The sequence below is a fragment of the Rhinopithecus roxellana genome, chromosome 13, assembly GCF_007565055.1.
Source record: "Rhinopithecus roxellana isolate Shanxi Qingling chromosome 13, ASM756505v1, whole genome shotgun sequence".
Classification (NCBI taxonomy): domain Eukaryota; kingdom Metazoa; phylum Chordata; class Mammalia; order Primates; family Cercopithecidae; genus Rhinopithecus; species Rhinopithecus roxellana.
The window spans coordinates 117,870,048-117,887,480 of record NC_044561.1 but is presented as its reverse complement, the minus strand read 5'-3'; the positions used below and the strand labels follow the sequence as shown (position 1 = coordinate 117,887,480).

At 47.3% G+C, this 17,433-nt stretch overlaps 1 protein-coding gene across 5 annotated transcripts in view; it reads right to left on the bottom strand.

Annotated features, from left to right (window-relative positions):
- The window catches only part of PKIG (cAMP-dependent protein kinase inhibitor gamma), a 94,779-nt gene extending 85,803 nt beyond the window's left edge, over positions 1–8,976 (bottom strand). Inside the window, exon 1 of one of the 5 annotated variants that reach the window (XR_004052635.1) lies at positions 8,366–8,717. The gene's annotated coding sequence lies outside the window, so the exon portion shown is untranslated. Of the gene's footprint in view, positions 1–8,080; positions 8,194–8,365; positions 8,718–8,783 lie in introns of those variants that run through there. The other 4 variants (XR_004052636.1, XM_010384271.2, XM_030914548.1 and 1 more) reach the window with 4 other exon arrangements.
- Between the last annotated feature and the right edge of the window lie 8,457 nt (positions 8,977–17,433).

Genomic DNA, 17,433 nt, shown 5'->3' with positions numbered 1-17,433 from the left:
GCCCCGGCGGCAAAGCAAGACTCCGTCTCAAAAAAAAAAAAAAAAAAAAAAAAAAAAGACATTTATGAAAGTTGGGCAGGCTGGGCATGATGGCTCATGCCTGCAATCTCAACACTTTGGGAGGCTGAGGCGGGTGGATCACCTGAGGTCAGGAGTTCGAGATCAGCCTGGCCAACATGGTGAAACCCCCATCTCTACTTAAAATACAAAAATTAGCGGGGTATGGTGGTACATGCCTGTAATCCCAGCTACTCAGGAGGCTGAAGCAGGATATCTGCTTGAACCCAGGAGGCAGAGGTTGCAGTGAGTAGAGATCACGCCACTGCACTCCAGTCTGAGTGAAAGAGGCTCCATGTTCAAACAAACAAACAAACAAAACTGGGTACACTGACGTACGACTGTATTTCCAGATACTGATGAAGCTGAGGTAGGAGGATCCCTTGAACCTAGGCGTTCAAGTACAGCATGGGCAACATGGCGAGACTACATCTTGAAAAAAACATTATTTACAAAGCCATTTATAAAATTGTTGAGGAAACTGAATACCAAATGGATATTATGTAATACTTAGGAATGACAACTGCTTGTTTCCTTAGGTGTAATAATGATATTGTGATACAAGGGGGAAAGGAGGAGGAAAAAATCCTTTTCTCTTAGATGTGTGTATTGAAGTACAGTATTCATGGATGAAATACGATGCCTAGGATTTGCTTTATGATAATTTAAGGCGGGGTGGAAGTGGGCAATATAGATGAAATAAAAGTGACCGGCCGGGCGCGGTGGCTCAAGCCTGTAATCCCAGCACTTTGGGAGGCCGAGATGGGCGGATCACGAGGTCAGGAGATCGAGACCATCCTGGCTAACACGGTGAAACCCCGTCTCTACTAAAAAATACAAAAAAACTAGCCGGGCGAGGTGGCGGGCGCCTGTAGTCCCAGCTGCTCGGGAGGCTGAGGCAGGAGAATGGCGTGAACCCGGGAGGCGGAGCTTGCAGTGAGCTGAGATCCGGCCACTGCACTCCAGCCTGGGCGACAGAGCGAGACTCCGTCTCAAAAAAAAAAAAAAAGAAATAAAAGTGACCATATGTTGGTAACTGTTAAAGCTGAGTATATTAGGTGTCTTTTATTATCTTTTCTACTTTTGTATGTTTAAAATTTTCCATAATAAAAGGCTAAAATATAAGAAGAAAATAAAACCTGGATTCAAACTCCAGGACTTATTAGATATAGTATCTGAGAGGGATCTGTCACATCCTCTGATCTTCAATTTTCTCATTTGAAAAGGAGAATGATGATCCCTACCCCACAGAATTGTTGGGAGGACTAAAATGAGATCATGGATTTGCATCTTTTGGAAATCCGGCTCTTCTAAACTGCAGAGCTATTTACAAATGTTAGCACAACAGTTAGCTCCCTCTGTCTGTAATGCTCTGGAAGTAGAGAGAGACTACAGGTTTGTGGGAGTGGAGCTAAGTGATGGGCTGAATCCATCTGGACCCTACAAATTTTCATTTTGTAAGAGTTCCTTAATATGACACTGTGTACATTATATTGTCTTTTTCTCTCAAAAGGAGGCTGTCAGAATTTTCAATAAAATGTGAAAAATTTTAAGTTTTAAAATTTTAACAGAATTGTGACATGTTCTACCTTGACTTATTTTTGTTTCTTATTTTCCCAATTATTCATATTTCTCCTACTAAAGTTAGAAAGTATATTTATAGGATGGCTGGGTGCAGTGACTCACACCTATAATCCCAGCACTTTGGGAGGCCAAGATGGGTGGATCATCTGAGTTCAGAAGTTTGAGACCAGCCTGGCCAATATGGTGAAACCCCATCTCTACTAAAAACGCAAAAAAAAAAAAAAAAAAAAACCAGCTGGTGTGGTGGCATGTGCCTGTAATCCCAGCTACTCGAGAGGCTGAGGCAGGAGAATCACTTGAACCTCAAAGGCGGAGGGTGCAGCGAGCCAAAATTACACCAATGCACTCCAGCCTAAGGGACAGAGTGAGACTCCATCTCAAAAAAAAAAAAAAAAAAAAAAAAAGTGTATTTACAGGAGACTGGTTATTGACATAAAACTCAACACAGGCAGGGCATGGTGGCTCACACCTGTCATCCCAGCACTTTGGGAGGCCGAGGCGGGCAGATCAGTTGAGGTCAGGAGTCAAGACCACCCTGGCCAACATGGTGAAACCCCACCTCTACAAAAATACAAAACTGCTGGGACCGGTGGCTCACAACTATAATTCCAGCACTTTGGGAGGCTGAGGCGAGAGGATTACCTGAGGTTGGGAGTTCAAGACCAGCCTGACCAACATGGAGAACCCTGTCTCTACTAAAAATACAAAATTAGCTGGGGTGGTGGCACATGCCTGTAAGCCCAGCTACTCAGGAGGCTGAGGCAGGAGAATGGCTTGAACCCAGGAGGGGGAGGTTGCGGTGAGCCGAGATCACACCATTGCACTCCAGCCTGGGCAGTAAGAGTGAAACTCCATCTCTAAATAATAATAATAATACAAAAATTAGCCAGGCATAATAGTGGGTGCTTGTAATCCCAGCTACTCGGGAGGCTGAGGCAGGAGAATTGCTTGAACCTGGGAGGCGGAGGTTGCAGTGAACTGAGATCACGCCATTACACTACAGCCTGGGCAACAGAGCAAGACTCCATCTCAAAAAACAAAACAAAACAAAACATTGTTTAAAATACTCCAGGTGCTTTTAGAATAATAGATGTGTGTACTTCAGTACTAAAGGTTCATCTCAAATAAAAGGAAATTAACAGAAGTTCAAGTATAGGCAACACAAAGGGATACCTGGCACTATCTGGCTTCAGCTTAAAGAATGGTTGGAAAGAGCCAGTGTAATCTCTCTAGGTGCAAATCAGATCAAGTCATTTCACTTCCTTTCAATGGTTTCTCCCCACCTTCTAGAAGAAGTCCAAACTGCTAAACAAAGGCTCAGGTGGCTCTCCAGCCTTATTTCCTCCCTCCTCCCCTAGTCAAAGCCCCAACAGGACTGATGCCCCTTCCCACCAGAGGCCAGGAAAGCTTCATCTTCCACTCCTCTCTCCCTTACCTCTTAGTGGTCAAGTCTTGTTGATTCTCCTTCTGAAATGTCTCTCAAATCTGCCCTCTCCTTTCCCTTCCTGCTGCCACTGCCCTTTTTCACCCTTATTTCCCCAGCCCCCTAAAGAAGATATTTCCTGATTTTTTTTTTCTGATTATGAAGGCAATTCATGCTCATAAAAAAGGAAAATTGGCTAGGCGCAGTGGCTCAAGCCTGTAATCCCAGCACTTTGGGAGGCCGAGACGGGCGGATCACAAGGTCAGGAGATCGAGACCATCCTGGCTAACATGGTGAAACCCCGTCTCTACTAAAAAAATACAAACAACTAGCTGGGTGAGGTGGCAGGTGCCTGTAGTCCCAGCTATTCAGGAGGCTGAGGCAGGAGAATGGCGTAAACCTGGGAGGCGGAGCTTGCAGTGAGCTGGCCACTGCACTCCAGCCTGGGTGACAGAGCGAGACTCCATCTCAAAAAAAAAAAAAAGGAGTGGCTGGGCGCGGTGGCTCAAGCCTGTAATCCCAGCACTTTGGGAGGCCGAGACGGGTGGATCACGAGGTCAGGAGATCGAGACCATCCTGGCTAACATGGTGAAACCCCGTCTCTACTAAAAAATACAAAAAAAACTAGCCGGGCGAGGCGGCGGGTGCCTGTAGTCCCAGCTACTCGGGAGGCTGAGGCAGGAGAATGGCATAAACCCGGGAGGCAGAGCTTGCAGTGAGCTGAGATCCGGCCACTGCACTCCAGCCTGGGAGACAGAGCGAGACTCCGTCTCAAAAAAAAAAAAAAAAAGAAAAAAAGGAAAATTAAGGCAATGAAGAACAGAATAAAAGTTTCCCCATGATCTCATAAACAGCTTACCTTTTAGTACACTTATGTTTCACTGCAGTATTATTCACAATAGCCAAAAGATGGAAGCAACTCAAAGTCACCATCAATGAATGGATAAACAAAGTGTGGTATAAACATGCAATGGAATATTATTCAGCCTTACAAAAAGAATGAAATTCTGACACATGCTACACAACAAGGATGAACCTTGAGGACACTATGCAAGATTCCACTAACACAATGTATCTAGAGTAACCAAATGCATAGAAAACAAAAGTAGAATGGGTGCTGCTAAGGGCTGGTGGGGAGGGGGAAATGGGGAACTAAACCTATTAAAGGTATAGTTTGGCTTTTGCACTTTTGCAAGATGAAAAAGTTGTGCTTATTGGTTGCACAGCATGAATACACTTAATACTACAAAACTTTACACCTAAAAATAGTTAAGATGGTAAATTTTATCACAATTAAAGATTTAACATTTTTAAAAAGAACTAGTATTTCCAGACATTTTTGTTATAAACATTTTAAAAAAAACAGGAACATACTGTACTGTAATCTGCTTTTTACACCTAACCACATCATGTAAACATCTTTCAAATATATATAGCTCCCATCTAACTGTCTTTTTTTTTTGAGATGGAGTTTTGCTCTTGTCACTCAGGCTGGAGTGCAATGGTGCAATCTCAGTTCACTGCAGCCTCTGCCTCCCAGGTTGAAGGGAGTTTCCTGCCTCAGTTTCCCGAGTAGCTGGGACTACAGGCGTGTATCACTACACCTAGCTAATTTTTGTATTTTTAGCAGAGATGGGGTTTCCCCCTGTTGACCAGGGTAGTCTCGAACTCCTCACCTCAGATGATCCGCCCACCTTGGCCTCCCAAAGTCCTGGGATTACAGGTGTGAGCCACCACGCCGGGCCAATTTTTCAATTTTATAAACACATGATAGTCAATATCTCATGATGTCTTATGACAGACACCTGTTTTTCTGAACCTACCCTTCTCCAGTATCAATACTCTGATGTTCCCATGAGAAAACTACTTTACCTTACTCATCCTGTCCTCCCGCCCCCATGCCCAGCCAACTCTTACTCTGTGTGGCTAAGCCAGGCACACGCATTTGTAAGTTTATTTGTAAGTATTTATTTTTCATGTCGCTATTGTCAGTTCTCCTACAATTACCTTTTCTATTTTTGGTGGCATAAAGCTATTGCTTTTTGTCTGTCTTATAACTGCTGTTCACTCAGCCTTATTATATCTAAGTATGTTTAGCTTAATTCTTTTGGATTTTTTCAGCAGACAATCATATCACAGGTAGAGATTTACATCATCCAGGTAGTGGTTAGGAGTAAAAACTCTGGGTCTTCAGGTAAACCTAGACTCAAATACTGTGTGACCCTGAGTGAGCATTCTACCTCAGTTTCTTTATCCATAAACTTGCAATTATTAGAGGGCCTATCTCACAGGGTTGTTGTAAACATCACATTATTCATTAAGAACAGTGCATAAGGCCGGGCGCAGTGGCTCATGGCTGTAATCCTAGCACCTTGGGAGGCTGACATGGGTGGATCACTTGAGGTCTGGAGTTCGAGACCAGCCTGGCCAACATGGCAAAATCCCATCTCTACTAAAAATACAAAAATTAGCTGAGTGTGGTGGCTCGCACCTGTATTCCCAGCTACTTGGGGGGGCTAAGGCAGGAGGATCGCTTGAGCACAGGAGGCAGAGGCTTCAGTGAGCCAAGATTGCACCACTACACTCCAGCATGGGCGACAGAGTGACACCCTGTTTCAAAAAAAAAAAAAAGAAAGAAAAAAAAAAGTGCATGAAAAGTACTTAACACAATACTAGTTCAATAAATGCCTGCTATCTGCCGATAATGAAAATTGTGACTTGCCTTCCACACTTACACCTTTATTTTTGTTGCATTACACTGGTGCACTCCTTTCAGGAATAACCTGGCTTCCCACGTCTCCAAAAAGTAACAGGCATCAGACTTCTATTGAAGGATCTGTACTGTGGAGCTCCTCCACTCCCACCTTCTCAGGAAAGTTATACTATCAATTCTCTCCTTCATATCCTGTATCTTCTCACCCTTTCCCTCTCTACTGGCTCTTTGCCAACAGCATTTAATCTCTCTCATGCTCAAAAAAACTTCACCTATTCCCCAATCGCTCCCCAGCCTTCCCTCTACCTCCCTTCGCAGCCAAACTTCTCTGAGCTGCCTACACTTTGTCTTTCTCACATCCCACTCTTAACTCATCCCACTGATATATTATATTGAACCTTTGAAAGCTGCTGATATTATAGATTCCGCCCCAACCATTTCACCAAATCTGCTCAATGAGGTCCCAACTGACCTCCATATTTATTTGCCCAAAAAGACACATTTTAATTTTTAACTTGTATTACTCAGACATCTCAGCAACATCTACAAAGGCCAACCTCTTCCTTTGGACTTCATTACTATACTTTGCTGGTTTCTCTCCTGTTCCTGTTTCTCTAGCCATTTCTTTTAGCGTAGCCTAAGTGCATGGCTCTTTCTTCCAAGAGAATGCAATGCAGTCGCCCTGAATAATCTCAGCCTTTTTTTTTTTTTTTTTTTTTTGAGACGGAGTCTCGCTCGGTCGCCCTGGCTGAGAGTGCAGTGGCCAGATCTCAGCTCACTGCAAGCTCCGCCCCCCAGGTTCACGCCATTCTCCTGCCTCAGCCTCCCGAGTAGCTGGGACTACAGGCGCCTGGCACCTAGCCCGGCTAGTTTTTTGTATTTTTTAGTAGACACGGGGTTTCACCGTGTTAGCCAGGATGGTCTCGATCTCCTGACCTCGTGATCCGCCCGTCTCGGCCTCCCAAAGTGCTGGGATTACAGGCTTGAGCCACCGCGCCCGGCCTCAGCCTTTTTTTTTTAACCTCTCTGGATGGGTCTCTTTCAATATTGATCTTTAACTTCCAGTTGTAGTGGACTGCTTTTGGCTCCATGAATGTACTTTTGAATATGTTTGGAATATCCCCACGATAGCTAACTCAGACTACACCCTCTAGACATTTTATCAAAACCCTACCTGAATCTCCAAACTGCTAGATTGACCTTAACATGCGCCCCCTTTCATAATTCTCAACACAATTATAATCACTTGTTTGATGCATATTTTCTTCACCAATCTGTGATCTCCTTGAGGGCAGGGACCTGCTTCCTTACTACCTACACCGTGCCTTGCACATAGAAGATGCTCATCAAATATTTTTTGAATTAGCCAGGCACAGTGGTGTGCACCTGCAGTCCCAGCTACGTGGGAAGCTGAGACAGGAGGATCACTTGAGCCCAGGAATCTGAGACCAGCCTGGGCAACACAGTGAGACCTTATCTCAAAAATACATACACACACACAGTCACACACACACACACACACATATATGAATCACCACAAATGAATGCCTGCAAAGTGAAAAACAGATGGGAGGAATGATAAGACAAAGAGAGCCAGGCGCAGTGGGCTCATGCCTGTAATCCCAGCACTTTGGGAGGCCGAGACGGGCGGATCACAAGGTCAGGAGATCGAGACCATCCTGACTAACACAGTGAAACCCCGTCTCTACTAAAAATACAAAAAATGAGCCGGGCGTGGTGGCAGGCGCCTGTAGTCCCAGTTACTCGGGAGGCTGAGGCAGGAGAATGGTGTGAACACGGAAGGTGGAGCTTGCAGTGAGCAGAGATCGCGCCACTGCACTACAGCCTGGGCGACAGAGCAAGACTCTGTCTCAAAAAAAAAAAAAAAAGACCAAGAGAGAAACACAAAAAACTGATCTTTCTGAAACCATACCTCTGATCAAAAACACACACCTCTGGCTTAAAACCCTTTGATGGCTTCCCACTGCCCCCAAGATAAAGCCCAAACTCCTCCACACTTACGAAGAGTCTTCCAGGAGGAACACCTGCTTGTCTCTCAAACACCATCTAGCCAGACCCCCTCCAACTCTCATAATCTGCTCCCCAGCTAGCCTGAAATCCTTGCAGATTCCCAAGAAGTCTGCACTCTCTCCCCAAGGCTTTGCACACACTGCTTTCTCTACCTACAGCAAGGTACACTCCACCAGCCTCATCTTCTGGTCAACCTAAAGGCAGCCTTCTTGTCTCATTTTGGAAGTCACCTTCTTTTGGCATCTCCCCCTGATCATCCACACTAACCTTACCTCCAGAAATCCAGGTTAAACTGTTTTCTCTGTGCATTCACAGTCCCTCTGCATGTCCAAAATCATAACCGGAATCACTGTGAAATCTTGTTTACGGGTCTGTCTCCTCCGGAAAACTGTGGAGTTCCCTCAGGACACGATGTCTCTCGTTCACTTTTTTACCCTGGCTATCAGCCCGGGCCCTGACTCACAATAAATGCTCAATGATGGTCTTCGTTGTAGTAGAATAATAAACGCTCCCAAGCATTGAGGACTTACCTCCACGAATTTCAAATATAAATTTACCTTGTAATAACGTCATCAGACAGGTGCTACCATGATTCCCATTTTGCAGACGATAAAACTGACGCACAAAGAAGTCAATCCTCTCTGGCCCCAGAACAGTCGCACACACAAATTTTCTCCGCAGTTTTGAGTTATTTTCCGGCCCCCAAATAAGAAGGGATTTTTTTTTTAAGAAACTTTCGAATGAGGTTTACCAATGGCTACAAATAAAATAAACAGCTGAAAACGGACTCTCCCTGAACGCGGGGCGGGGTCAAAGGGCGTCGGGGGCTCCGTCCCCGGCGCGGCTGAGGGACAAAGATCGGGCCGCAGCCTCCCTCCCCGAGGTCCCCAGCGGCTCAGCCCCTCGCCCCCTGCGACGAGTCGACGCCAGGCCCGGAGCTTTGGGGCCGCAACCGGCCGCCCAGCTCCTGCTCACCTGCGGTCTCGCCGCCTCGCAGTGCCTGGGCCGCCGGCCCGCAGCGCCTCCCCGGGGTAGTCTAGCGCCAGCAATCGGCAACCCGCAGCGGAGCCCGTTGCCTTGGCGACCTGGGCTGCCGAACTCCCGCGGCACTCGCGCTACGGCGGCTCGGATGGGACCAAGACGGTTCGCGTCCCCTTCCGCAGCCGCGGAGGGGGCAGAGGAGGGACGAGGTCGAGAGCTGAGCTGCGAAGGAGGGATCTGGGTTGGAAGTAGGCCCGGGGAAGAGAAGGAAAGGGGGACAGTGAGGCCAGGGGGAGGTCTTGGGCCGCGAGTACTGCTTGTGCCTCAGTTTATCTCTTTGTAACCTCAGATGGGGACCGTGCGAGGAGGAAACGGAGCCTGAGGTGGTGGCTTGGTAGACTGGGTTTTTGTTTTTGTTTTTGTTTCGAGACAGAATCTCACTCTGTCGCCCAGGCTGGAGTGCAGCGGCACAATCTCCGCTCACTGCAACCTCTGCCCGCTGGGTTCGAGCGATTCTCATGCGTCAGTCTCCCCAGTAGCTGGGATTACCGGCCGGTGCCACCACGCCCGGCTAATTTTTGTATTTTTAGGAGAGACAAGGTTTCACCATGTTGGCCAGTCTGGTCTCGAACTCCGACCTCAGCTGATCCATCCGCCTGGGCCTCCCAAAATGCTGGGATTACAGGCGTGAGCCACCACTCCCTGCCAAGACTGGGAATATTTGAAGACAAGAAAACTCATGTGGGAGGGGTGGCATATTCTTCTCTTTTATAGTCTGAAGGGGTGGTGTGTCAAAGAGTGAATAAATTGGTTTCTTTGATGGATAATTAGATCACCAGATTTAACTTCAATATGAGGAATAATTTATTTTTCCTTGTGTCTAGCAATCACACTTCTTGGAATAACTGCGGAAATGCTGAAACCCGAGCACAAAGGATATTCATTACTTCATTTTTGTAAAAGCAAGAGTTGCGACCAGTCTAAATATCAGGGGCTGGGCGCGATGGCTCACACCTGTCATCCTGAAACTGCCTTTGCGAAGAATAATAACTGAGATATCAGACCTAACTGACCCTGTCTTGCTTCTCACCCCTAAACTGTCCTGTTCATTCCTGGGTGGAGTTTCGCTCTTGTTGCCCAAGCTGGAGTGCAATGGCACCAACTTGGCTCACCACAACGTCCACCTCCCGAGTTCAATCGATTCTGCTGCCTCAGCCTCCTGAGTAGCTGGGATTACAAGCATGCACCACCACGCCCGGCTAATGTTTTGTATTTGTAGGAGAGACGGGGTTTCTCCGTGTTGGTCAGGCTGGTCTGGAACTCCCTGCCTCAGGTGATCCGCCCGCCTCGGCCTCCCAGAGTGCTGGGTTTATAGATGTGAGCCACCGCGCCCAGCCAGGCCAAACTAGCTTTGGGAAAGAATTTAGTGTATCGTTTAAATAATAGCCCTTTCCAGAAAGCTAAACTGTTCTTGTAAAACAAATGAAAGGCCACAGGACACCAGCCACCAAGCCAAAATGAGAAGGGCTGGAGTTCTAAATATTACCTGTCATTATTCTTATTCTAGAGGTCATAAGATTTTTCTATTTTGATTTTTTAAGACAATGTCTTGCTCTGTCGCCCGGGCTGGAATGCAGTGGCACGATCTTGGCTCATTGCAATCTCTGCTTCGCAGGTTCAAGCAATTCTCATGCCTCAGCCTCCCCAGTAGCTGGGATTACAGGGACCCGCCACCACGCTGGCTAATTTTTGTATTTTTATTAGAGACGGGGTTTTGCCATGTTGGCCAGGCTGGTCTTGAACCTCTGACCTCAAGTGATCCGCCTGCCTCAGCCTCCCAAAGTACTAGGATCACAGACGTGAGCCACTGTGCCCGGCCCCCAATTACTCTTGAAGTAAAATCACTGCTGTGAACCTAAGATCAGCCTTTTGAGATGTCTTTTCAGGTTTTTGCATTTCTAACAACCAGATGTCCACACTGGAACTGCCAACCAATTCTGTGGCCCCCATCCAGGAACTGACTCAGCAGAAGAGAACAGCTTTGACTCTGCAATGTCTTTTTTTTTTTTTTTTTTTTTTTTGAGACGGAGTCTCGCTCTGTCGCCCAGGCTGAGAGTGCAGTGGCATGATCTTAGCTCACTGCAAGCTCTGACTCCTGTGTTCACGCCATTCTCCTGCCTCAGCCTCCCGAGTAGGTGGAACTACAGGCGCCCACAACCACACCTGGCTAATTTTTCGTGTTTTTAGTAGAAACGGGGTTTCACCGTGTTAGCCAGGATGGTCTCGATCTCCTGACCTCGTGATCCACCCGCCTTGGCCTCCCAAAGTGCTGGCATTACAAGCATGAGCCACCACGCCCGGCACCTCTCTGCAATTACATCCTCCAGCCGAGCAATCAGCACTCCCGATTCATTGGACCCCTACCCACCAAATTATCCTTAAAAACTCTGATCCTTGAGTTTTCGGGGAGGATGATTTGAGTAATAACAAAACTCAGGGCTCCCGCACAGCAGGCTCTGTGTGAATTACTTTGTCTTTTGTAATTCCCCCTTTTTGATTAATTGGCTCTGTCTAGGCAGCGTGCAAGGTGAACCCCTTGGGCAGTTACAATCCCAGCACTTTGGTAGGCTGAGGCGGGCAGATTGCTTGAGCCCAGGAGTTCAAGACCAGCCTGGGCAACGTAGTGAGAGACCTTACCTCTACAGAAAAATAAAAAACTTAGCCAGGTATGGTGGTATGCACCTGTAGTCCCAGCTGCTCGGGAGGCTGAGGTGGGAGGATCCCTTGAGCCTAAGAGGCGGAGGTTGCAGTCAGCAGAGACTGTGCCGTGTGCCACTGCACTGCAGCCTGAGTGACAGAGGGACACCCTGTCTCAAAAAAAAAAAAAAAAAAAAGCCAGGCATGGTGGCTCACGCCTGTAATCCCAGCACTTTGGGAGGGCAAGGCAGGCAGATCATGAGGTCAGGAGACCAAGACCATCCTGGCCAATGTGGTGAAGCCGTCTCTACTAAAAATACAAAGATTAGCTGGACATGGCAGCGCGCTCCTGTAGTCCCATCTACTTGGGAGACTGAGGCAGGAGAATTGCTTAAACCTGGGAGGCAGAGGCTGCAGTGAGCAGAGATCGCACCACTGCACCCCAACCTATATGACAGAGCAAGACTCCCGTCTCAAACAAACAAACAAAAAGTCTATCCTTAGGGAATTGAGGAACTAAATTATGATACAACCAAAAAATAAAATAGATTACCATAGCAAGGATTAAGACTGACCAAGGTAGATATAGATGTAGATACAGTTTAGACACAGAGCTCTCTTCAAGCTATGTAACCAGCCAGTGGGTTTACCTTGCCTGCTACCTAGACAGAGGGAACTTATCAAGACAGGGGAGTTGCAATAAAGAGTAGCTCACACAGAGCCGGCTGTGCTGGAGACCAGAGTTTTATTGTTACTCAAATCAGTCTCCCTGAGCATTGGGGGATCAGAGTTTTTTATTTGTGTGTTTGTTTTGAGACGGTGTCTGTTGCCCAGGCTGGAGTGCAATGGCACAATCTCCACTCCCTGCAGCCTGTGCCTCCCCAGTTCAAGTGATTCTCCTGCCTCAGTCTCCGCTCTGGAGTAGCTGGGACTACAGACATGCGCCACCACACCTAGTTAATTTTTGTATTTTTTTAGTAGGGACGGGGGTTTCACCATGTTGGCCAGGCTGGACTCAAATTCCTAACCTCAAGTGATCCACCTGCCTCAGCCTCCCAAAGTACTAGGATTACAGGCATGAGCCACTGCTCCAGGCTGGAGATCAGAGTTTTTAAGGATAATTTGGTGGGTGGGGGAAGCCAGTGAGCAAGGAGTGCTGATTGGTCAGGTAGGAGATGAAATCATGGGAAGCTGAAGCTGTCCTCTTGCATTGAGTCAGTTCCTGGGTGCGGGCCACAAGATCAGATGAGCTGGTTTATCAATCTGTGTGGTGCCAGCTGATCCATCAAGTTCAGAGTCTGCAAAATATCTCAAGCGCTGATCTTAGGAAAGGTTTAGGGAAGGTCAGAATCTTGTAGCCTTCAGCTGCATGACTGCTAAACCATACTTTCTAATCTTGTGGCTAATTTGTTAGTCCAACAAAGTCAGTCTATTACCCAGGCAAGAGGAAGGTTTGTTTTGGGAAGGGGCTGATATCATCTTTGTTTTACACCATAAGCTGAGATCCTCCCAAAGTTAGTTCAGCTTACACCCAGGAAGGAACAAGGACAGCTTAAAGGTTAGAACGAAGATGGAGTTAGATCTTTTTCACTGTCTCAGTCATAATTTTGCAAAGGCAGTTTCAGCTATATATATGGCAGTAGTCTCTGAACTAGTCCTGCCATTGCTTCTACTATACCTCGACCCTAACCCATCCCTCCTCCAGTCTTTATTCCAATCAGCAGCCAGAATGATCCTTTTGAAAGGTAAACATGGCCGGGCACAGTGGCTCATGCCTGTAATCCCAACACTTTGGGAGGCCGAGGCGGGTGGATCACGAGGTCAAGAGTACAAGAACATCCTGGCCAACATGGTGAAACCACGTCTCTACTAAAAATACAAAAATTAGCCAGGCGTGGTGGCGCGCGCCTGTAGTCCCAGCTACTCAGGAGGCTGAGGCAGGAGAATTGCTTGAACCCGGGAGGCGGAGGTTGCAGTGAGCCGAGCGAGATCGCGCCACTGTACTCCAGCCTGGCGACAGAGTGAGACTCCGTCTCAAAAAAATAAATACATAAAATAAAATGTAAACTGTCAGGCCTCTGAGCCCAAGCCAAGCCATCGCATCCCCTGTGACTTGCACGTATACACCCAGATGGCCTGAAGTAACTGAAGAATCACAAAAGAAGTGCAAATGGCCTGCCCTGCCGTAACTGATGACATTCCACCACAAAAGAAGTGAAAATGGCCGGTCCTTGCCTTAAGTGATGACATTACCTTGTGAAATTCCCTTTCGTGGCTCAGAAAGCTCCCCCACTAAGCACCTTGTGACCTCCACTCCTGCCCGTCAGAGAACAACCCCCCTTTGACTGTAATTTTCTGTTACCTACCCAACTCCTATAAAATGGCCGCACCCTTATCTCCCTTTGCTGACTCTCTGTTTGGACTCAGCCTGCCTGCACCCAAGTGAAATAAACAGCCTTGTTGCTCACACAAAGCCTGTTGGTGGTTTCTTCACACGGATGTGCATGACATAAACATGATTGGTGCGGTGGCTGAAAGCTTTTTTTTGAAACTCCATCTCCAAAAAAAAGAAAAAAGAAGGTAAACATGACCATGTCCCTCACCTGCTCAAAAGCTTTCAACTGTTTCCCCATTACATTTAGAATAAGATCTAGAGTTGTTGTCACCATCAGCAAGGCTGGAAGTGAACTGCCCCCTGAATACTTGTCCAACCTCATCTCTCACCATTTTCCCTCAAAGCTGTCACCATTGGAGGGTATCCAGGTTCTTGGCGTCTTGAACAAATAATTGGACACAACACACAAAGCAAGAAGAAATGAAAGGATTTATTGAAAATGAAAGTACAGGCTGGGCACGGTGGCTCACGCCTATAATCCCAGCACTTTAGGAGGCTGAGGCACGCGGATCACGAGGTCAGGAGTTCGAGACCAGCCTGGCCAACATGGTGAAACCCCGTCTCCACTGAAAACACAAAAATTAGCTGGGCGTGGTGGCGCACACCTGTAATCCTAGCTACTCAGGAGGCTGAGGCAGGAGAATTGCTTGAACCTGGGAGGCGGAGGTTGCAGTGAGCCGAGTTCGAGCCACTGTACTCCAGCCGGGGCCACAAAGCAAGACTCCAGCTCACCAATACACTCCACAGTGTGGGAGGGGGCCCAAGCGTAGGGGCTCAAGGGCCCCTGTTACAGAATTTTTGGGAGTTTACCCTCTACTTGGGACACGCCCTATGTAAATGAAAAGGATGAAGTAGAGTTACAAAGTCATTTACTCAGCCTACACCCTATGGAGAGGATATTTCCTGTCATAGCTGAAGTGTGAATCGGCCTTTTGTTCCCTGCCTCCAGACCCTGTTTGCCTGCCTCAAAGCATGCTTTCATCTCAGGGCATTTTCTCCTGCTCTTCCTCCAGGTATCTTTATGGCTTGCTTCCTCACTTCACTCATGTCTGTGCCCCAGTGTCAAGCCCTCTAAAAGACCTGCCCAGACTACTCTTGAAAATAGTAGGGCTGGACGCAGTGGCTCATTCCTGTAATCCCAGCACTTTGGAAAGCTTAGGTGCGCGGATCACTTGAGGTCACGCGTTCAAGACCAGCCTGGCTAACATGGCGAAACCCTGTCTCTACTAAAAATACAAAAATAAGCCAGGCATGGTGGTATGTGCCTGTAATTCCAGCTACTGGGGAGGCTGAGGCATGAGTATTGTGTGATACCTTACCTTGTTTTAATATGAATAGACTCTCCCTTAGCTGAGAAAGCCAGAGGGACTCCATTTGGCTCCTTCATTTGTAAGACATCAAGGGCTCCTTACCCACCCCCTTCCTCAAGGACTTAACTTGTGCAAGCTGACTCCCAGCACACCAAAGAGTGCAATTAACTGATAAGGTACTGTGGCAAGCTATGTCCACAGTTCTAGGAATTCGCCCGGGTGATAGTACTCTAAAGCCCCCGCGTTTGTGTCCAGCAGATAGCACCCAGAGCCCCCGCACCTATCACCTTGTGATGAATTTAATGGCCCTGCACCCGGAACTGTTTGTTTTCCTGTAACCATTTGTCTTTTCAACTTTTTTTTTTACCTGTTTTTACTTCTGTGAGATTGCTTCCGCTCGATTCCCCCTCCCCTTTCCAAACCAAAGTATAAAAGAAAATCCAGGCCGGGCGCGGTGGCTCAAGCCTGTAATCCCAGCACTTTGGGAGGCTGAGACGAGTGGATCACGAGGTCAGGAGATCGAGACCATCCTGGCTAACACGGTGAAACCCCGTCTCTACTAAAAATACAAAAAACTAGCCGGGCGAGGTGGCGGGCGCCTGTAGTCCCAGCTACTCCGGAGGCTGAGGCAGGAGAATGGCCTAAACCCGGGAGGCGGAGCTTGCAGTGAGCTGAGATCCGGCCACTGCACTCCAGCCTGGGCGACAGAGCGAGACTCCGTCTCAAAAAAAAAAAAAAAAAAAAAGAAAGAAAATCCAGCCCTTTCTTCGGGGCTGAGAGAATTTTGAGAGCTAGCCGTCTGTCGGTCGCCGGCTAATAAAGGACTCCTGAATTCGTCTCAAAGTGTGGCATTTCTCTATAACTCCCTTGGTTACAACAATTACTTCAACCCAGGAGGCTGAGGTTGCAGTGACGTGAGATCATGCTGCTGCACTCCAGCCTGGGTGACGGAGTGAGACCCTGTCTCAAAAAATAATAATAATTAAAATTAAAAAAAGAAAAGAAAATATACCCCCACCAACTCTGTGTTCTCCCTTCTTTCTTCACAGCTTTTTGTCTGTCTGACTCTTATATATGTGTGTGTTTGTTGCTTGTCTTCTTCCCCTACAGCAGAAGATCTTTTAAGGGTGGGCACTTTGTTTTGTTCTCTACTATTTTCTCATCACTGGCAACAGTGCCTGACACATAGTAATAGCTTGGTAAATATTTATTGAATGAACAGATAAGTTAAGTGAAAAAAAAAGCGGCGGGTGGATCACCTGAGGTCAGGAATTCAAGACGAGCGTGGCCAACGTGGTGAAAACCTGTCTCTACTATAAATACAAAAATAATTTAGCCAGGCGTGGTGGTGGGCACTTGTAATCCTAGCTATTCCGGAGGCTGAGGCAGGACAATCACTTGAACTCAGGAGGCGGAGGTTGCAGTGAGCCAGGACTGTGCCACTGCACTCCAGCCTGGGCGACAGAGTAAGACTCCATCTCAAAAAAAGAAAAGAATGCCATCACATGTAAAAAGGAGTGATGGGTAATAATGTTGGCATATGCATATTCCAGTAGGAACTCTGGAAGGAGATCTGGGAGATGAGGGTGGGGAAAGGGTGGGAAGGACACTTCATTTTCACAGTGTGCTCCTTTATGCAGTATTTTATAACCAAGTACATGTGTTATCTTTTCAACAACATATGGGGGAAACCTAGGTTTTTTCACTCGCGTCCCTGTGAAGAGACCACCAAACAGGTTTTGTGTGAGCAACAAGGCTGTTTATTTCATCTGGGTGCAGGTGGGCTGAGTCCGAAAAGAGATTCAGTGAAGGGAGATAAGGGTGGGGCTGTTTTATAGGATTTGGGTAGGTAAAGGAAGTCAAAGGGGGGTTGTTCTCTGGCGGGCAGGAGTGGGGGTCACAAGGTGTTCAGTGGGGGAGCTTTTTGAGCCAGGATGAGCCAGGAAAAGGAATTTCACAAGATAATATCATCCCTTAAGGCAAGGACCGGCCATTTTCACTTCTTTTGTGGTGGAATGTCATCGGTTAAGGCGAGGCAGGGCATGTGCACTTCTTTTGTGATTCTTCAGTTACTTCAGGCCATCTGGGAGTATACGTGCAAGTCACAGGGGATGCCATGGCTTGGCTTGGGCTCAGAGGCCTGACAGGCACCTGTAATCCTAGCTACTCCAGAGGCTGAGGCAGAACAATCACTTGAACTCAGTAGGCGGAGGTTGCAGCGAGCCAAGACTGTGCCACTGCA